This window comes from Crotalus tigris, unplaced genomic scaffold (assembly GCF_016545835.1).
Source record: "Crotalus tigris isolate CLP2741 ecotype Arizona unplaced genomic scaffold, ASM1654583v1 scf7180000017659.2616968, whole genome shotgun sequence".
Classification (NCBI taxonomy): Eukaryota; Metazoa; Chordata; class Lepidosauria; order Squamata; family Viperidae; genus Crotalus; species Crotalus tigris.
Genome location: NW_024096546.1, coordinates 55,321 through 78,225, shown reverse-complemented (window position 1 = coordinate 78,225; position 22,905 = coordinate 55,321).

Genomic DNA, 22,905 nt, shown 5'->3' with positions numbered 1-22,905 from the left:
TTTGATCTCACTGATCTATACCTTTATGTTTATTGTTATGTTGTTCAATTTTTTAAATTGTACAGTATCTTTACTAAATATGACAATTTCTATAATTTGGATTGACAAAATTATTACACACCCACACCCAGACACAAAGAGCATGATTCAGTTGCTTTATTTGCATTTGATTTATTATTTGGCTTTTGGAAATCAGTGGAATTCTCACTAGTTCCATTTCTAATCCGCTGAGATAATAATAAAGAATGCAAAAATGTCTATTTATTCCACAGTATAGGTGTAACGAGAATCGCTCATGAAGTTCGCTGAATTAAAGAGTCACTTAAAATATAATTTCCAACAATGTAAAATTAACTACGGTAGTTTAGACATGATGCAGTATGACAATATACAGTATTTTCACTTTACAATTCATTATTTTATTCTTTGATAAAAAAGGTGTATTAGCTTATTTTAAAAGCTTTTGAAATAGTTTGATCTTTGTTTACATAAATCACTGTAGTTGTTTGTGCTGGATAACAGGGCAAGCCGAACATTTAATATATTGCTTTGTCTTTATTTATATGAAACACTGCATAATATTGGCATGTCTGCAGCAGCTATCAACTCTAGCCAATGGCCAAGAACAAATCCAATAGCAACTGTGCTGTCAGAGACATGATAGATTCCTGTTGCCGAGGAAAGTTGCCCTTTCATTGTTTCAGTTGTCTTCGTTCTGCTCTTTTGCTTCATCATTTTGATTGTCTTTGTCCCTCTTGTCTCTATGAACCATCATCTGCCTTTGCCATCTTCTTTCCTGTTACTTTTCCCCATTCTTATTACTTTAAACTAGTATTCTCTGCCAATCTTTTCAGAGCCTTTGAATACTTGTGCTCATAATCCACAAAATATCAGTCTGACTTCATTGATGTTAAGATTAATATGCATTGACAGGGCACTGATGTATATTCATGGGCTACCTGGTAGGGATAGTGATTCTTTTCAGATTTGCACAGATGATAAGGTCTATTTACATATTATTTCATCATATTTCTAGTTCAATCAATTGATCCTGGGAATAAAGTAATTGATCATATATCCTCATTATTATTCTCCTGGAAAAAAAAATCTAGATTTACCAATGATCCCAAAGGCATCCTAGCATTTCTTCATGGTTGAGTAGTGACTGCAGATTTGGAATCTTATCCTTAAACCTCATTAACATGAATAATGTTGGTTAGGAAAATATGCACATTTCTCAAATTCTTTTAGAACTGCTATATTATGTTATGTTTGTATCTCATAGTAATTTCTCATTCCTAGCCTTTCTAAACTCAGTAGACCTTGGTAAAAGAAAAGATCCAAAATGATAACCTAGTTTATTTTTGCTGTATTGAACTTTAAAGGATTGATGGGAAATCTGTCATCCTCAGATGTTTTTGGATTCCAGGTCTCATTGCAGCTGTCACTACTAACAATGGTCAGGAATGGCAATCTAAAAATATTCAGAGGTTAAAGGATCCTCAGCTGAACTTAAACTTTGCCCATGAGTCTTAGAAATAGAAAAGTGCCTGTTCTGAATTAAACTTGATAAAATCAGAGGGAGGAAAGTTTAAAGCAATAGTTAACTACCACACACTATCAAAACAGTGCAGATCTCACACTCAGTGTGATAGTCCTGGTAACTGACTGGCCAATTGTGATTTTCTGACCATTCTGTGGAAAAAAAAATGGGAAGCCTTTTGGAGAAATGTGGAAATACCTGTGAAGACATACAGAAGTCATAAATAAGTCTTAGAAAAAAGAAAGTGTGAGAAAGGAACTCATACTACTCTATCTTGAATTTGTTTTGTATAAAAGGGAGCAGTGGGAAACTCTGGCAGACTTTCAAGATTCTGTTCTTTTACCATACAACAATAAAATAACATTCCTGTAATCTTTGTGTGATCTGTTACCAGGCTTGATCTACCCCCAAACTGCTGACATCAGTCTTTAAAGTCTCATTCTTCTCTCATTAGAGATGCAATGAATCTTGTTTTTGATTTTGTCCACTGATCAAGTTATCAAGCTATTGTTATAACATCAACAGCATGTGGATATCCAAATAATAAGCCTGCATAATACCATGGTTCAACTAACATAGCAATTGGGACAAAGCTTACAAAGTTTGCTTCAGCAGACCAATTAGTATTACTTTATTCCCATGGAAGCTTACCAGAAAAAAATGGGGGAACATAACTTCAATGTCTAGCTTCCATGACTCAATGTGGATTATTTATGGCAAATTGACTAGTTAAATTTTCTACAGATCACTCCAAGATTGCCTTTGTCCTTGGTGTGCTGAAAGAACTAGCTCCCAAATGGGCTGTGCCTCTCCATTAAAGGCAATGATCCATTACTAGCTAATTACCAGATCTACATTCAAAGAGTTAGAGTTGTTTTGATTACAAACATTGGAGCAAGAGCAAATTAGAAGATTCCCAAACTGGAGCAAGAAAATGGCAGAGGTAATGAGTATATATCAGAGTTCCAACTATATGCCAGAAATATGAGGTGGAATGATCCTGCTCAGACTGACCAATTGAGAGATGTGTTAATTTATGGGCAATTAGAGAAGTTGAGGCACAGAGGAAATTATAAGGAAGAAAGATTTTATAGTCTTTCTTCATCCCTATCCACTCTCTCAGTGACCTCTTTGGACTCCAGCTGGAGACAACCTGTACAATCAGGAGCAATGAAGACATCCCTGACCTCAACAGAGAAATGAAAAAGGAGGAGCCTTAGTTTATGTTTCTACCATGGAGTTCAGGGCACTTTGCCCCAACTTGCATTGTTAAAAGTACAGTTTTCTGAGACAGTCGCAAAGCACTGCACTCAGTCACTCAGCATCAAGTGTAGTATAAGCTACAAAGCTATTCTTCACAAAACCTCTCAGGCTTTTCTTCTAAGAGTTTGGCTGGAAAGCTCTCAACAAGGAAGGCAAGCTTAGACAGATGACAACATGAGAGCATTTTTTTATTATATCTATTGAACATCCTGACGCTTATACACTTTTCTGCTTTGTCAGACTCAGGTACAACAACCAATTTCATAAAATGAGACCATAATGCAGCAATTTAAACCGTCCACACAGTTATTAGAGAAACCTATGCTTGTAGAAATGATTTACGGGTAAGCACTTTGGGCTGACCCTATTTTGCAATGTACAATACCTTTGGAACTGAAAATAAATCATATAGAATTATTGTCACTCTGTATCTCAACTTCCTTACATATGGCACAGAATGGGTGCAAACCCATAATCCAGACATTCACTGGAAGCAAGGGATGACTTTCAACTCAGAAGGCTTCCCACTCTTATCCTCCTTTTCTGAATCCCCTTCCTTGCCAGAACAAAGTGGAGAATTTGCTGAAGTTTTGAAGAAAAGCAAAAGTAACCATCTTGTTTCTCATTAAGTGTGAAACTATACTATCAACTTGAAGTCAGGAGACCAGATCCTAGCTAAAACACAATACCCATAATACCCATGTCTATACAACAGATAGTCAACAGTTTCTGGAAAGGAATCTGCAGAAAGGATTTATTTGTCCTGTGAAATCCCCAGCATCTTTACATAAATAAAAGAAGAGATATTATTCTTTCAGGATTGTGTCTGTGAATTGAGGCTCTTGAATAGGCACAACTACCCACTGCCTTTCCCTTCAGACTTCTAGGACTGCCTTCTAAAGGCATGCATCCTTACTAAACTGGATTTGAGATGCATGTACAGTTTGATCAGAATGAAAGAGACCCATGATGCCTCATGTCATGTCAGATGACGTGGGTCCAATTTTTCTCCTATTACATTTTTTTATATTCCTAGATTACAGGACCAGCAACAAAACAGTTTCAGACTTATAGGCATATGAAAAACAACCCATACAGTCTCTTTTAGTTCTATACTTTTGCATAACAGGACATAGAGAGCCGAGGTGGCGCAGCAGTTAGAGTGCAGTACTGCAGGCCACTTTAGCTGACTGTGTTCAGCAGGTCAGCGGTTCAGATCTCACCAGCTCAAGGTTGACTCAGCCTTCCATCCTTCCGGGGTAGGTAAAATGAGGACCCAGATTGTTGGGGGCAATGTAAATATATATATATATACATTGCTTACTGGTGTACACCGCTTAGAGAGTGCTTGCACTTAAAGCAGTATGTAAGTCTCATAAATAAATAAATAAATAAACAAACCCTTCCAAGCAAATCATACTTGTTCATTTTTTTTTTAATTGTGAACATGATATGAACATGAACATTTAACTGAGGCCTGTAGAATCTGAGATGTTGCTCTTGGATTTCTTGCAATTTCTCTCGGCATTGCACTTCCCACTTCTGGGAAGATTGGCAGCTGTCCTGAACATTTTCTATTTGTGAATAATCTTCTTCATTGTAGAATGATGAATTTTAAATTGTTTGGAAATGGCCTTATAAACCTTCCCAAATTGATGGGCAGCAACAATTGCTTATATCTTTTCTCTTTGGCATTGTGTCAAACACACATCTCAGTGCTGAAGACCAGCAAACTCCTAAAACTTGCTGATGATCAGTTGATCATGGGCACTTAATCAGCAGCACCTGGCTGCCACTTAGCCTCTTCATCTCTACCAAAGCAGTAAGGGTGTGCTTAGCTTTTCACACATAGTTCTCCATTTTGGTTTTCTTTTGTCCAATAATGGTTGGCATGTTCCTTCTGTGGGCTCAACTACTGTTTATCTAATCATTGTCTAATCTGCAGCTATTCCACCTGTCCCTCCAGGTCCTTCCCACATATTATTAACCTGAGGATGAGGCAATGTGTTTTTAGCTCTACCACTAATGGTCTATTAACCTGGCTAGTTAAAACAGCCAAGGAAACAATTGCATTGGATCCAGGAAGTAGTCAAAGCTTCCTGGAAGTTCCAGAAGGGGCTGATCCACGCATTCCTCAGAAGCCAGGCCTAGATTCAATATCATTGTCCATATCTAACCTTACTTCTTAGAAATTATTGTTGGTAAAGTGGGAGGGATACAATTACAGAGGGGCCTGGATGTTATGGATTATGTTGACCAATGGTAATACAATTTCAGGCCTGAGCTTGGGGCTGAAACTATACTAGTCATTTTCATGGATCTAAGATAGTATTTAATTATAGAGTGCCTCAAGATTTGGTCCTTTCTCTTATCTAGTTTAATTCATACATGAAGCTTCTAGAAGAGGTCATCTTTCAGTTCAGGGTCAAACGTCATTAATGTTGCATTGCACATCTTTACTTTGGTCCATAGAAAATTTGGTAGAAATTCTGAGTCAGTGCTAGAGACTATCAAGGTTTTTATAGAGAAAATAGGCTTAGACTCAATGTTGGTTGTTAATTCATAATTCTATTGATTCCAACACCATATCTATTTTTATTCCAATAGAGAAATTCTTCCTCAGAGACTAGCAGACTTGCATTCTAGAGGTCCCCTTGGACTCCCTTTTCCAGAATTCTTTGTCCAGCATTGTCTGTGTTTTGGAGAGTTTATGTACTACTTTTATTATTTTACATTTTGTTACACATTACGTTCTTTTTACTATAGCTTGGCTCTCCACATTTTCCTTTATTTTATTCATGGCCATCTTGGGTTTGGAAAGGTTTTTTCCCCTTTCTTTCTTCTTTCTCTTCTACTACTGAATTTCCCTTTCTACTTTTCTACTATTATTCTGATATATCTGCAAGTTTACTTCTGTCCCTTCCCCCTTCATTAAAAAAATAAAGTCTCTCAGAGATTAAACTAAAATTGATCTTTACCTCACCACAAGAACACATTGTTTGAAATTCTTCCTATTTATACTTCTCAAGGTTTATAGGTGCCTATAGCTCAATAAGTACCATGAATCATTCTGTCTAGTTCTGCTGTTAATTGCTGTTAATGGCCCAACCTCTTGAATGCTAAAGCCCATTAAGGGGTTTCCTCTGCCAATGTTCTGTAATTTTCTTTGTTTGCATTGTTCTATTGATTTTAATTATGTACAAGAAATATATTTAAATTTGGAATACAATACTGTTACGTGTTAAGGCTCTAACAAGGTAAAGAGAGAAATGCTTCTGCTATGCTTCTTCTAATTTTGAAATTAAAAATAAAATATCATTTTTCATGTGCTACTATGTTTGGATGTGCACTAATTTGTCTATAAACTAGATTAGATAGAGCCTACTTGCCCTGACTTGTAGAGAAATTGCATAAATAATACTAATCCTTGAAGTAACATAACAAAAAAAAGCTGAGATCTTTGTTTCTTGTTTGTGATTAAATTTACTAACAATCAATAGTTCACTTTTTAAGATGATTTGTAGCATGCAGATTGTGCAACAATATAGATTAGCATTAGTATTTATGTTGGAGAACGAATGATGCCTATCTGAGTGATCAAAGTCTATACAACAAAAGAGCAAGAGGAACAATCAGTATCCAATAGTTATAAAAGAAACCAATCTACTTACAGATGTATACAGAGCTGGGCTAGCATGCAGAAATTAGATAGCAGAATCCAAGATAAATATATCAGGTAAGGAATATTGTACAGAAATGCTGGATTCTTTCAATGACTGAAACAGAAGTCTAAATCCAGAACAACTAAACAGTAATAATTTTTATTAAAGCTAAAAAATACAAAGGCAAAAAATTAATGCAAAGTAAGAAAACTATAAAAATAAAAAATGGAAGGGGCAGAAAAATTAAAAAAGATAAAACAGTGTACAAAGAAATAACTCTTCCTTAATCCACGTTTCAATAAATTATCTAACATTTCAACAAAAGATCTGTTCCTCCCCTAACTCATCTTTTATCTATAAACAAATTATAGAATCTCATAATTAAATCTTAATCAGCATCAGTCCACAAAGAGTTACAAAATCTAGCACAGTGGTTCTCAACCTGTGGGTCGGGATCCCATTTGGGGTAGAACGACCATTTCATGGGGGTCGCCAAACAACGCAGTCCGCCATTTTTTTTCCCCTTTTCCTTAGCTGTGCTACTCCCTTTTATTCTATTGGCTTTTGAAAGCCAATAGAATAGACTCTCTTGAATAGAGTCTAATTCTATTGGCTTTCAAAAGCCAATAGGAATTGTCCAGGCTGTCTGCCCTGCTGAGCCCACCAAAAGTCCTATTCTGCAAACGGTGCTGCACCAGTTGAGTAGTCCTCGACTTATGACCGGTTGGGGGTTGCGGCATTAAAAAGGTTGAGAACCACTGATCTAGCAAGATATATATATTAATCTTAATCAAATAAATCAGTTTCCTATTGCTTTACTTTTAACACAGTAACTTATTTTCTTTAAAAATTCAAAATAAATCTTTCACCTATATATTTTCTCTTATCTATAAATAAATCTTTAAAACTTCATCATACAAACTTAATAAAAAAAAACTATTAAGAACTAAGAAACAGCAACATATTAAAAATCTTTATCCTTCAACTTAGTTTCTTATCATTTGTCTTCTCTCAGAAATTCCTTTGCAATTTAAAACGGACCAAAAATAAAAACATATTTTAAGAAATATATATACATACTCACACACACACACACACATATACACATACATACATACATACATTTAAACCCTGGTCAAATAAGCCAACTTTATACTCCTTTTTGCTTTTTTAAAAAAATGTTTATTCCCTTTAAATAATGTCCCAAAAACTGATTTATTTTCATTTTTTCTTTGTCTTTTCTTAGGAACTCTTATGAGTATAATACATCTCTTTTGTAAGTACAAGATAAGAAAGTTGTCTAAGACACTCTTTTGATTTATTATTTGTGTATCCCTTTAGTTATTAAAAATCAGCTAGTATCATTTGTAAATCTCATGTGACATATTTTTCCATATCATTCTTGTATTTTGCATTTCTAAATCCATATCTAAAACAGCTTGGTTCTCATTCTATCCCCTCTTTTAGACCCAATTTTATGGTAGCAGACAAACATAAAGAGAAATTTCTGGATTCATTGTTCTCAAATATCCTTTGAATTCTTCCAAACTTTAAAATACTTTTCTTCATTCTATATTAGTGGATCTTTTGTCCTTTAATTATAATCTTTAGTTCTTTCTGGTTCTTCCAGCCTTCAAAGTTTCTTCTTATCATATTTTTCTCTAATCCACAATATTTTCCCACAGGAAAATTTCTTATACTTAAATTCAAAATCTTCATATATTTAATACGATTTTAAACAACCCACAGGAAGGTTTCTTATAATTAGTTTCAAAATCCAATGTCCAATCTATCTGACCCTTTAGTCCATTTAAAACTTTCAAAAATAATCATTCTAATTATTCTGTTTCAGAAAAAAAAATTAAGTTCTTAAACTTAGGTGAAACCTCTTTCATTAAGGATGGAAGGAGAATCATCCACTATGATGAAACTTGTAATTCCAAAGACTTTTAATTTCCAAAAAGCAGTTATCAAGCAATTTCCTAAAAAGAGGAAGTGGTTGAACCCAGGGCTCCAATTTGGCAAAGCAAACTCTCCCAGCTCCCAAAACCACTGAAACCACTTTTTACAGTTTCCTTACAGGAAATATCTGAGTGGAACATTTATGGGTGATCTTAGTTTATTCCCTTTATCTGGGGAGGAATTTCGAGATGCTGATCCATTTGCTGGTTCATCATTCCACCACAGTCGTTGGCACATATAAAGTCCACCACTTTACTCTTCCCAAATGACCTCTAAGATTTTGCAAAATTCCATCTATGTAATAAGAACAAGAGGGTGAGGATGAAGCAGAAATAGTGCTATACAATAGGCACATGCACAGAATCAATCACAATGGCAGATATTAATGAGAGAAGTAACTCTGCATAGTGCCAAAAATGCTTAGACAGTGTCTACAGGTGGAATATTTGCAAACTCTTGCAACTCCAGAAAGACAGAATTCTCTGTGGCAATCACGCATTAGATGTTCTCAAGCAGAACATAGACAGCCATCTTTCTGTGATGCTTTAGATTGGATTCCAAGTAGGGAACTGACTTCAATGGCCTATGCAGCCTTTCTAGATCTCTGATATTTTTCTATCATCAAATATAGCATTCTATGATATTTTCACAGGTAAGAATATAACAATTTATACCATAGAATCCACTGGGAGCAAATTTAGCTGCTGAACTCCTACCAGACTATGCAGAAACATGAATGCTAGCAGCAAATGAAGTCTCCTACCATTAATCTTTCCCAATCAAAAACTGCAAAGAAAGATATCTGAAAAGAGAACAGGCTACTGAGAATAAGTACTTGCGTATAAAAAAAGTCATTATCTCTTTAAAACACATCAGTTGGTAAAATCTACATTTAAGAAATCTAAAACAACAATAGATCACATTACCGATCTCTTCTGTCCTTTCTCATCCATTTTCTCTTTATTACATGAATGAGGTAATGAAACTGCAGAAGCAAATATTATCTAATGTTGTCAGATAAATATATTCTATTGGCCTTTTGTCATCTTAAGAGTTTTTGAATGTATATTGCGCAGCTCCAACACCTTTCATAAACCCATCTCCCATTTTAGCTCCTTTTCTAGAAGTTGCAACTAAAATATAAGGGTAAGTTAATGGCCCTTGGAAGGTGGTAAGCTTGAAGTTTTTCTTAATAAGGTTCTTTGGGTCATTCAGAAGACAAGGTATTCCCTTCATTGAGGTACCAAAATCATCTGATTTGTCTTATTATAGCAAAGAGGCAATTGGAACACTTACTTTGTATTATTAGCTTTATTAAAAAAATTTACCCTGCCCTTATTACTTATATTAGTAGCTCAAGTGGCAAACATACACAATACTCCATCCTCTTCCTCTTTTCTCCACAACAACCTTCTAAAATGGGTTGGGCTGAAAGAGAAGGAATGAAAGTCTGCTAACTTTCATGTCTAAGTCAGGACTACAACTCATGGTCTCCTGGTTTTTAGACCAGCACTTTAACCACTACATTTCTGGTGCTTCCACTGCCAGGCATGCCAAAAGAGGCAGGAAAAGGAAGGTGGAAACTTCAGAACACTTCAGAAGTGAGAAACTTTATTGCTTCACCAAATTGCTTTGAAGAAATGCTTCTCTCAAGCATTCTGAAAGCAAATCACCTTTCAAAGCTTTGCACAGTGCCATTAAGGAGAAAATTATAAACTGTATGGTAAACAGAAATGTCTCACATGTGTTCACTTCCCTTTTTTCAAAGGGCACAGGATGAAATGTTAGATAGATAGGCAGACATTTTCCCCTATTTTAAAGTTCCAGTTTCCAACAGAATCTGAAGAGGAATTTAAAGAGATAGGAGGCTCAAGAGCTGAATTAAATCAAGCATTCCATGAAGATTTTGTAGCAATAACAATCAACCAGCTCAAAATTTGGGAGACAAACCTGAAAGTATTTAAACTTTTTTGGGGGAAAGATTGACCTGGAAAAGCCAAGACAAGCTTCTATCTAATGTATAAATCATTCATTCTTCTTAGTGTTGGAATAAAAATCAGGTCCAGTTCCAAGCTGGGAGTAAATAAAATGGAGACTAAGATTCTGGAAATAAAATGGAAGATGCTTAGGAAAGAAGGTTCCTGTTTATTGATGAGCAGAACCAGCAACAGATGCAGTTCTGGGACAGCTGACTAAATGGCTGAGTGAGTGGATGGATCTTTATGGGACTCTGATACTTCAAAATGGAAATGTTTCTGGGTTGTAAAGTGAGGTGGGCTTTTGTGTCTTTTGCTAATCTGAAGAGGATGTTAGGTTTGGTGGGAAATTTAAATTCTTAATCCCATATCCATTCAAAATCTCCTAACAACTGGCTTTTTTGCTTGAGGCTTTTTCCTGTAACAGGAAGACTGGGGGTAGTTTCTGCCATTGTTAAGATTTTTCTCCATTTCTCCTTCAGGGCAAATATTCTAGCCTGCCTTTTTTTAATATTCCCCAAAATATTTCATTCTCTGGGGAGGGGGCTGACTTCTTATGTTGGCATTTCATCTTGGGTTTCTTCTTAATGTTGTGGGAAAATACTTTAATGGATTCTTCCTTCTTTAGGTAATAAGTGATATGCTTGAGCAATGAGAAAACTTTTCACAATTTCTTCTATAGCAGGCATGTCAAACTTGTGACGTCACGTGATGTCACGCAACATATCACAACTTTTCCCCCATTGCCGGCAATGGAGTAGGCGCGGTTTCAGTATGATGCATCTGATCCGCAGGCCGGCGGTTTGACGTGCCTGTATTTCACTGTAACTCCTGTGTATGAAGTCTCATTATGCACATGGATAGAGGCTGCAAATACATTCTGTTTTTGTCTATACTGTAGACACATTGCCATTTCTCTACTACAGTGTTTCCCAAACTTGACAATTTTAAGGCATGAGGACTTCAACTCCCAGAATTCCACAGCCAGCAACGCTGGCTGTGGAATTCTGGGAGTTGAAGTCCACATGCCTTAAAATTGTCAAGTTTGGGAAACACTGCTCTACTATATTATGCTTACCTGAGAGGTTGTGGAGCAATTAAAAGAATTAATCTCCCAAAACAGATAAATGATATAGCAAATATAGAATGTTCAAGCATTTTATTCAACAAGGTTTTCTTCTTTGAAAAAAAGGGGTACACAAAACAGGCTGTGGGCAAAACTGGTTTAAAGGAATTTTAAATGCCTCAAACTAAAAAAAAAATTCCTTATTTTCTTATTTGAAGACAAAAAAGCAAACCTGTTTCCTGCAATGTTTTGTAAGGAAGAATTACTTTGCATTCAATTTTAGTCTGAGTTTCTACATTAAAAAGGGGGGAAACACTATGTTCTATGGTAAGGTTTAGATCTTCAGGCATGACCTGCCAAACAGGATAAAATGCAAACCATAAATACAAGATAATAACTAGAAACCATGTTTAAAGGATTAAAGAACTGAAGAAATAACTTGTTTATTCCCACTGAAGAAAAGGTTAAAGACAGCCCCTCAGGCCCAGCTGCAGGTATTATTTCCATATGCATCAAGTTGCCTAAACTCTAAATTTGGAAGCTTTCAACCTTTTATAGGAAAGAAGATGAACAATGAATATTTCATACAGCACCATCATTCACTTGTGAATACCTTGGAAACTATTAAAGTGCAAGCATAACAATATTGTCATCAGAGACAGGAAGAGGATGAAAAGCAAGAAAATCATGGCTATATTTCCTTTCCAGAAATAAAAAAGTTGGTCTTTGAAAAAATATATTTGAAAATGGATTTTTGAATAAGACTACTGTTGTGTCCTGGGCCTGATGAGGGAACTCAGCAGGCCCAGAAATGTTGCAAATGGTCCCGGGCAACCTAAAAGCTGCCTGGGACCAGACTGGCTGGCGCCGGACTACTGCACATGCGCAAGGCGCGAAGAAAGAGGGATTCTTATTGGCTGGACTGCCTGGGAGTTGGAAAACTATAAAAGGCCTGCGTGCCTGTTTTGCAGTCACTTGGAGTGGAGTTAAGGAGAAATAAAGAAGTTTGGTTTACGATGTGTCGTGCTTCAATGCCTCGAATCCCTAAACACAAAAGTAGTGATGAAGGTGGGATCGCTGCAAGGAAAAAGGCAGTAAGAAGAGGATAAGCCTTATCTGAAAAGCCTGAAACCTGGGAATCGGCATCCAGCTCTGCACTCACCTGCCAGTACAGCATTGCTGGAGGTGAGCTTGGCAAATGGGCCCTTCCCCTCAACAAAGGCTTGCAGCGAGGCATTCGAAGCAGAAGATGTCAAAGATTGTCTGAGTTCGACATCTATCACCCGGAGCGCTGGAACTCCTATGTGGCCCGGGTGGAAAATTACCTAAAGGTTAACCAGGTTTGGGAAGATGGCTTGAAAGCAGAAACCCTGCTGTGCATCTGTGGTCAGGACACTTTCGATGTAGCCGAGAACCTGGAAGCCCCAGCACCGCTAGAGCCTGTCACCTATACAGACCTAAAAAACATGAAGGATCACTTCCACCCCAAGCTTTCTATGATCACGTGGAGGCATGCTTTTGAGCAGAGGGATCAGAAGTCGGGCGAGTCCGCTGCTGAGTTCATTGCTGCTTTGAGACAAGCTGCCAGGCCTTGTGAATTCAAGGACCTGGAAGAATGTTTATGGGACCATTTCATCTGTGGCCTGAGAAGCAGGGAGCTGCAACAAAAAAATCTTTGCTAAAGCTGAAGTCACCTTCCAAGATGTCTTACATGAATTTGCAGCTGAAGAAGCAGCAGGCGGCACTGTGAAGGCTCTGCGGCTTGCCAGAAATGCTTCAGCCATCTTGACCGACCATCAAGAGGTTGCTCAGGAAGTCCAAGACTCGGATCCTGAAGAGGAGGTAGACAGACATCACCAGCCGGTGGTGAGAAGACCGCGAGAGAAACCAGACAAGACCCCAGCAGTCCTTCAGTGTCTCGGTTGCGGAGGATGCCACAAGCTCACAGACTGCCGATTCCGTTCCATCATTTGCCGGCATGTGGTAAGCAGGGCCCCATTGCCACTGTTTGTTTGGGTCGCCAGCAGGTGCAACCTCAGGAAGAATCCCTTCAGAAAGGTACCAGAGTCCCCAGCCAACACAGGGTGGGTTTCTGCGCATCGCGTAGAAGCATCTTGTGAATGGGGACACACAAGCCCCTTAAAAAGAAGCTTTGCATTGATGTACAGTTACAAGGGGTTCCCTTATCAATGGAGCTGGACACTGGGTCCGCTCTATCGATCATTTCACACAATACTTTTAAAAGGATTTGCTGCAGTAGTGGCCATCGAGTCAAACTCAAGCCATAGAACCTAATTCTTAGTGACTTTCAAAATTCAAAGGTTAATGTATTAGGAGAAGCCACACTCAAGGTACAGCGTAAGGCTTTTCAAGGCGTCTTAGATGTGGTGATTGTTGGGGGTGATCGTACGAGTCTAATTGGACTCGACTAGTTTGAGGCCCTGGGAATTCAGGTGACTGGTCTGAATAGCCTGCAAACTCCAGGATTTGCAGAAGTCTGCAAAGAGTTTGCGGATGTGTTTAGTTCAGAGCTTGGTTCATACAAAGGGCCTCCCATCGCACTGCAATTAAACCCAAACATCGCACCAGTTAGGATTAAGCCTAGGAGGGTGCCATTCGCCCTCAAGCAAGATTGATGCTGAACTGGACAAGCTGCTTCATCGGGGCATCTTGGAACCTGTGGACTCAAGTCCATGGGAAACCCCAATTGTGATGCCTTTAAAGGCTAACGGGGAAGTCCAAATTTGCGCGGACTATAAGTGTACTCTGAACACAGCTTTGCAACAGCATGCATATCCTGTACCAGTAGTGAGTCATATTCTGGCCTCCCTTAAAGGGGGAACACTGTTTGCAAAGCTTGATTTAGCACAGGCCTATCAACAGCTACCTGTTGATGAGGCAACTGCTGAAGCCCAAACAATAGTGACCCATAGGGGCGCTTTTAAAGTAAAAAGGTTACAATTTGGGGTGAATGTTGCTCCCAGAGCGTCATGGAGCGCACGCTCAGGGGTATCCCGGGGGTTTGCCCCTACTTTGATGATGTCCTCATTGCAGGGGAGTCATCGCAGAATTTGGCTGAAAAATTAAGGGCTGTGTTGATGAGGTTCCATCAAGTGGGCCTCAAATTAAAAAAGGACAAATGTAAAATTGGTGTTACTTCTACAGAACTTTTAGGCTTTAAAATAGACGCTCAAGGCATCCACCCTGCAGAGTCTAAATTGAAGGCCATTCAGGAGGCTCCAAGTCCAAGAGCAAACTTCAGGCTTTCTTGGGACCTCTTAACTTTTATCATGCTTTCCTTCCCCATAAGGCTGCTATGGCTGAGCCATTACACCAGCTCTTGGACAAGCAAGCTCCATGGCAATGGACTGAAGTCCATGACAGGAGTTTTAAGGAAGTCAAGGCCTTGCTCTCATCAAATGCGATGTTAGCCCATTTTAATGAGCAACTGCCTGTATGCATCGCTTGTGATGCATCCCCTTATGGGGTGGGTGCTGTACTCAGTCACCTGAAGGCTGATGGGACACAAGTCCCTGTGGCCTACTATTCAAGGACTCTGTCATCTGCAGAGCGTAATTACGCTCAGATTGACAGAGAAGCCTTGGCCATAGTGGCTGGCATAAAGAAATTTCATGATTTCTTATATGGCTGCCACTTCATGGTCTACAGAAACCATAAGCCTTTGCTGGGTTTGTTTACCACAAACAAACAAACACCACATATTATTTCCCCATGTATGCTGAGATGGTCTATTTTCCTGTCAGCATATGACTACACTTTAATTCACAAACCTGGAAAGGAAATGGGCCATGCAGATGGCCTCAGCAGATTACCTCTAAAACAGATAGAGGCAGATTCTGCTCCTGCTATTCATATTCTCTCCATTCAGGAGTTGTCTGAATCTCCCCTCAATGCTAGGGATGTGGCTGCAGAAACTGCCACTGATCACACGCTTGCACGCGTGCTGACATGGGTGTTGTCAGGATGGCCTGATACGTGTCCAGATGCTACATTTCAAAGTTTCTGGCAAAGAAGACACCTTTAATGGGTGCCTTTTATGGGGGAGTAGAGTAGTTATCCCTGCCTCACTGAGGTCTAGGGTCTTGTCCTCTCTGCATGAGGGACATCCGGGCATAGTGCGTATGAAAGTGCTTGCATGCAGCCATCTCTGGTGGCCTGAGCTTGATAAAGCTATCAAAGTCCAGGTGCACTGATGCCAGATGTGCCAACAATCCCGGCCTGAAATGCCTCAGGCGCCTGTACACAGGTGGGAGGAGACACAAACCCCTTGGTCAAGGGTACATTTAGATTATGCTGGGCCCTTCCAGGGGCAATTCTTTCTTATTCTTGTGGATAGCCATTCCAAGTGGCTAGAGGTTGTACCTGTCTCCTCCACTACTACCGCTAGGACCATCCAGGTGCTAAGAGGAATCTTTGCTTCCCATGGCCTTCCTGATGTTCTCATGTCTGACAATGGTCCTCAATTTACATCTTGTGAGTTCCAGGCTTTCCTTCAGGCCAACTTGATATGGCATGCAGCATCCACTTCCTTCCACCCTTCCACCAACGGGCAAGCTGAAAGAATGGTGCGCACCACTAAAGATGCGCTCAAAAGACCAACACATGGCAGCTGGCATCACAGGTTAGCAGACTTTGTTCTTGCACACAGCACCACAGGTTTAAAACAATTCCAAATTCCTCTTAATTAGAGAATGTGTTCCAAACTGAAGAGAGAGAGAGAGAGAGAGAGAGAGAGAGAGAGAGAGAGAGAGAGAGAGAGAGATTGAGAGAGAGAGAGTGCCTGGAATATGGGAAAAGCCTCTGAATCATAGACACAAGCAAGAAAACTCAGTGGCAGTCCCAAGATAATATAAAAGAAGCTGAAAACCTTGGAAAAACTTGCCAAGCAGACAAAACATGCTGAAGCAGAGCCAAAAGACAGGAGGAAGAGTTCAGCATCTGCAGAGAAGTGTCCAAAACAAACCAGCTTCATGGAACAACCCAGGTGGAGTTCTATGAAGCAATTTCACGAAGAAAGAAAAGTTGTGCGTGCTGGAGGGATGAATAGCTCTTATACTGCAAGTCCTTAGAGAAGTTATGAAAAGGTTTTCAAATATAATTGGATTGTGTTTGGCTATGAGAGCTAAAAACATGGGAAAATGAGAAAAACCCATTAGCCTAGGAAACAGTGGAAATAGGAAAGAAATTGCAGTGATAAGGCAATATAGAACCAGGACATAGAACTATCGAGGTAGCAATTTATAGATGAAATAAGACAGAAATAGTTTTAGGAAACATACATAAATGTAAAGTGGTAAGAGAATCCTACATTAAGATAGGCAATAAGGAAGTAGGAAACAAGGATATAGACTCAACATTAAGATTTAAAAAATGAGATATTTAAGAATATTTTATATTTATATAATATAACAACTCGGGGAAAAATAAACCTAAGTCTTTGTGTCTATAGTCTGTATAAGAGCAAGAAAACCCTAACAATTTAGTTCATAAATACACAAGGGGCAGTAGACAGGGATGCGGAGTGACAGAAAACATAAGCCTCAAGCTGAGGCTGAGATTCTCTGTTGCATCAGAAAATGAAACATTAAAAACAATAGCAACCACAAAATCCAAATTGGTAGAGAAGAGACAGAGAAGCAGGGAGATACAAAGGGCTTTCTCAGCAGGCAGAGATGAGTTCTGCTAGGCTTCAGATTTACATTTAGTAATCTGATGCTTATATGATTTTTAGCTGCACAAATCAACCATTTACGTATCTAAAGATGCAAATAATCCTTTTTCTTTTGACTGCCCAATAAATCCTCATCCATACCTGTGTTCAGAAAGCATGTCTAGGAACCTGTGCTCATATTCAGATTTTAGAAAGGTGCCTCGAGCACCATCAAAATGGCTATGGGGTTATGGCAAATTACAAAATCTTGGAATGATTTCTGTGTTATCTGTGTGTAAACATTTAATACTAACTTGTGTCTCCACAATCACAGCATAGGAGACTCAGACGTTTACAAAGCAATTATGAACCATGGCACATAGCTGGCTGGGTTCAACCAAGCATTAAGCCAAAACCAGTCAAATCACTTAGTGTGCTGTGAAAATAAAATTTTGACAGAATTTAGGAATATCTCATTATTAGCAGTAGGAACAAAATAATCTGATAGTTACGTTCATATGATCCAAGACTAGAATCCTGCATCCAGCCTAAAATACTGGGGAGAGACCAAGGAGAGAGGATTAAGAAAAAACTTTTTTTCCCATTTCTTAATGTGGACATGAAAAATGGCTGATAGTCAGTCCTTGCCACATATGTTTTGAAACTTCCTGACATTTGCTGCAAAAGTAGGGGGAATCTGATGTCAGAGTGGCTGTTGTAGAAAACCCTAGAACAGTGGTGGCGAACAGATGGTACAGGTGCCAGAGGCAGCACTTGGATCCCTCTCTGTGGGCACATGTGCCATTGCTCCAGGCTTGCCTCCCCCCACGACTCCCTCACCAGCAGTCCCTGGAGGAGAGTTGCCCCCGGCCTATGCGGAGCAGTGCAGCCAAGAACATGGCAGCCAGGCAGTGTAGACAAGACTCTGCCCTCACGCCCCATCACACACAGTTGATGCTGTGGGGCGCGGGCAGGGGGCGTGGCTGCCATGGAGATGCTGGATGATTGCAGCAAGCCCTGGAGGTGGTAAGTGGCCCTGCGGGCAGGCGGAGTGGCGGCAGAGCAGGGACGGGGCAGGGGGTGGAGTGGGGATGGGGCCAGGTTTTGGGCACTTGGTCTCTAAAAAGTTCGCCATCACTCCCCTAGAATTTCTCTAAAAGTCACTAGTATTAGCTATATAGGAAGTATGGGAAGGGAAGGGAAGTTTCCTATTGCTATCATTCCTGTGCTTTGAATGGATGGAACGAATAGTAACAATCTGTTATTATAAGTAAAAAAAAATTGAAATACCTGGGCTGTAACTCATGCTAAAATATATTTTTAAATTACTGTACAAAAATTCATAGCTCCCAACAATAGCTCCTTGGTGAAAATTCACAAAAATCTAAGTGAATTGTCCTAGGCAATTGATGTTCACAACATCTGTCATTTAAATTGTAAGGAATAAACTTTACTGATTGTAATAAACAACATACTTTATCTTGTCAGTCAAGTTACTGTTGGCATTTTAATATTTAAAAATAAGATATGTTACTTTGGGAATATTATGAAAAACTCCTAATGCTCAGTTCATTTATTGCTTGGCATGCTGAATAATAGTAAGCAGTTGCAAAGTCTCTATTCTGAATATCCATCTAGTGGCATATATATTTACACAAGATTTTTTAAAATTATACTTCATGTTGCAATCCAAAATAAGTACGTAAGCAGAGCGCACATTAATGCATGTTTTTCTATTATCCAAAGGATCATTTGATGAGGACAATCAACAAATGGATTACAGTGAATTGCATTAGGCAATACTGAAATTATTTTTTTAATTACTAAATCAATAGTTATTAATTGAGTTTTACTAGAATGAGGATCAAAAGCTTATTTGTGCAGAGTTCTGCTATCATGAAGGACCATATTTTGTTGAGATGCAGAAATTTCCCTAGGTATGTATAAAGAGAAGAGAAATGTTTCTGAATAGGCAAAACTTTAAATCAGGACTACTAGAATTACTGGCTTATTATACTTACTTCAAATAATATGATGAAAATATGCACCTAATTTATTTCACTCAAATTTTGACTTCGTGAAATTAAATCAAAAAATGGAATGATCCATTATTAGATTTCTGTTAAACCCAGAACAGTCATGTTTAAAGCTATTCATGCTATGTAAAATTGACCTATGTTAATACAGTGTTACTGTTGCCTCATTGGCATCATAAATTGGCAAAAAACCAAGGATCATAACAGACAAGAAGCAATGTACAGCTGGGATCCTATAGAAGTTATAAAAATATCCCTTTAGGCATACCTAAAATTATTTTTATCAATCCGCTTCTAGCTATGCCCTACCTAACCATGACAATCATTCCATTATAATGCTTAGTTTCCTTCTTATCTCCCTGATGTTGCCTTAATCTTATGCCCGCCATGAGTGGGACAGTAGTAAATGTACTGGTAATACCATAGTATTTTGCCCATTTATTCCAGCACCATCCAAGAATACCTTCAATGTGAGTAAAACGTTACATTCTTTGTCAATTATTATCAGGAAAGGAAGGCATGTGAAGGGAATGCAAAAGGAAAAACAAAAGTCATGATGGTTTTGTTTTCTTCTTCTCAAGAAAGGGTGAAAAACTCTTTAGTGGATTAAGACCATTTGGCACATTTAGTTATATATGCATACATATTGTACATACAGTATACTGTATATACATGGTGGCTGGCTGAAACTATTGTGAGGTATGGTTGAGAGGACCACAGATAATCTTCTTAATATACTGAATTATGCAATCTGTTCTCAAAGAATGAGAAATTACAAACTAAACTGAAATTTTATGATATATTTTTATAGATGTTTTTGTGGGTTTTTAATTTGCTAAGTGGCATAACAGAAGAAGAAGCTTAAGGATCTTGTGCAATATACTTTCTTCTGTAGGTTTCTACTCTAAGTTTAAGATTTTATTGTAAAATGGTACTTTATAAGAAAAGAAAGGAGGTTTAAAGAACCTCCTTTGAGAGAATGTGTTTCTGATGACTGACCAAAACGATTGTCAGATGAAAACACACGATGTGTCCAAGTTCTGAATCTAATTAAGATCAGCTTGTCAATACAATAGCAGTCAGACTCACATATCAACATCTAATTACTGTGAAGAAATTAATGAACTTTGAAAGACCAAAGCCTTTCTTCTCATTAGGAGTGGATTGGCTGCTTGCTCACTTTATCAGTTAAGAGAACCACCAACAAAGCTATTTGGGAGTGCAGAGATTTTAACATGTAAAGCTACAACATTATGACCCAAAGAAGCAAAACAATTGTTTTATACTTAGGATCAGCACTATAGGTAGCAAATAGGCTAAATGAATACAGTTCTCAACTTACAACAGTTCTTTTAGTGACCATTCAAAGTTACAACAGCAATGAAAAAAGTGACATAGGACCATTTTTCATACTTTCACATGACCTTTGTAGCAACCCCATGATCATGTGATCAAAATTCAGATGCTTGGCAACTGGTTCATACTTATGACTGCTGCTGTGTCGCAAGGTCATGTGATTACCTTTTGCAACTTTTTGATAAGCAAAATCAATGAGGAAGGCAGAATCACTTACAACCATGGTATTAACCTATCTACTAAAGTGATTCGCTTAATAACTGTGGCAAGAAATGTTATAAAATGGGGCAGAATTCACTTAACAAATATTTCAACAGAAATGTTGGGCTCAGTTGTTGTCGTAAGTCAAGGACTACTGAAGTCATGTACTTGTAAGTCATGTACTACTTACATGAAGGTAAATTTAGGGCAAATGACAAAAACAAATTGTCAGAGCCTCTAAGCCATTACTAGTTGACACAAAAAATATAGATGCTGGAATTCTGTCAGGTTGAAGAAATCAGGAACCATCACAGTTAAAAAGAACTACAAGCTTATTTATTTCATGCTACCTATACACAAGAATCTGAACTACCAACAGTTAATGCAAATTGGCACCCAGGATAAAAGTCAATGAACTTCAAGGGGGGTGGGATATAGGTCTAAAATGGGGGGGGGTTAGAGACCCCACCCTCAGGCTCAGCTTGGTCATCTCCTATAATTCAGATTTATAACCAACTCACCTCTTCTTATACTAGAGCTTTATATCACAAATATGAGAGTCTACATTTTCATCGAGTAAGAACTACCTTTTATATATGGTTGTGGGAATTAGATGGCATATGTTGTACACTCCTGTCTAGCTTAGATGTAGGCAGTAGATGAATGGGTACATCTGGGCCACAGTATCTGTGATGAACCTGCTTTTCACCACTGAATTTCACTAGCTCTTCACAAATCCCCAAAGATATCCAAAGAAACTCTGAACTGATTCTAGTATCTTAGTATCCTAGTATATTTGTACTAACCCTAGTACTACTCCTTAGTAGCTTTGCTGATAAGGAAATCAATGGGAATGAAAGATAGTTCAGACATATATAAGATACAGTGCTCTCATAAGAAGGGAAGGGCAGCAGATACAATTGGCAGAAGTAGACAACTGTTAAATACCTGGGTTGACATATTAACATTAGAGAAAAATCCAGGAAGAAGATTAATTAAAATTACATGAGCATAAAGGCAGTTGGCTATTTAAGTGGTACAAAGGCTAGAATGGGCTGAGGACATTGCTACTGGCTGTTGAACATGACCTTGTGAATTCAATCTAAAGAAAAAGTGGCTAGTGAACCTAAAATGTATTGCACTGTTAAGGTTAATATTACACCCAACTGTTGCATTGTTTGATTTTCTCTGACACTGACCCTTTCAGCATTTTCACCAAATAATGGCTAAGTGGGATAAAATCAAGGGTTCAAGAGTAAGCCCTGGAAGGGCATTGAGCAATATAACATATACTATAAAGTTCATGCAGGCTGTGCTAAAAGATAGAAAGAAGAAACTTTACCTGATAAATGATAATCAGCTGGATCCAGTCCAGTTCCTAATATACTTCAGTGGCAAATTTAATCCTTTTCTTAAATCTAGATAGTTCTAGTTCTACAGGTCAGCAATACAGAGGGATGCATATAGGCCAGGTATACCCATGCATTAATCTCATATCATATAATTTGCTAAGTTTATTTAGAGTTGCTCTGTGGTTGCAAGCTGATGAGTAGGAAAAAATGTTCCCTTAGTACATTTGCATCAGGCTCTACCCGACTATGCTTTGAAAAGAATGCAAAACAATTAGTGAAACCAGGAAACTAAATTGCTTGACTATTCTGATAAACCAAGCCTGAAATTGCTTCTTATTGTCTTTTAAGGAATTAAAAGGTAGAAGAGAAACTGGAAGGCAATATGGCCTTTAAATCAAGTCCTTCAAATCTGTGTATGCATTCCTCTCATAGTACCCTGAGAGAGAGAGAGAGAGAGAGAGAGAGAGAGAGAGAGAGAGAGAGTTACTTTACATTGGTAAATAAGCTATGAATAGCTTATTTAGACACATTATTTTGCACTATAGAATTCAGTATAAACTTTGGATACAATAAATCAATAAAAGATAACATCTCTTTTCATATAAGGTTGGCTTCCAGTGATTTCATGGATTCAGACTCATTTCTTGTCAGCAATACAGAGATTATTTGCATTTCCTTCTTCCAGGATATGGTTCCCTGAATGTATGCCTGTGCACACACACACATATGGAATTCTTCAAAGAAATCCCATCTAACTGAACCTGATTGTGCTCTTAAGCTCATACAAAATAAGCTGAGAGCTGCTCCTTACTAATAA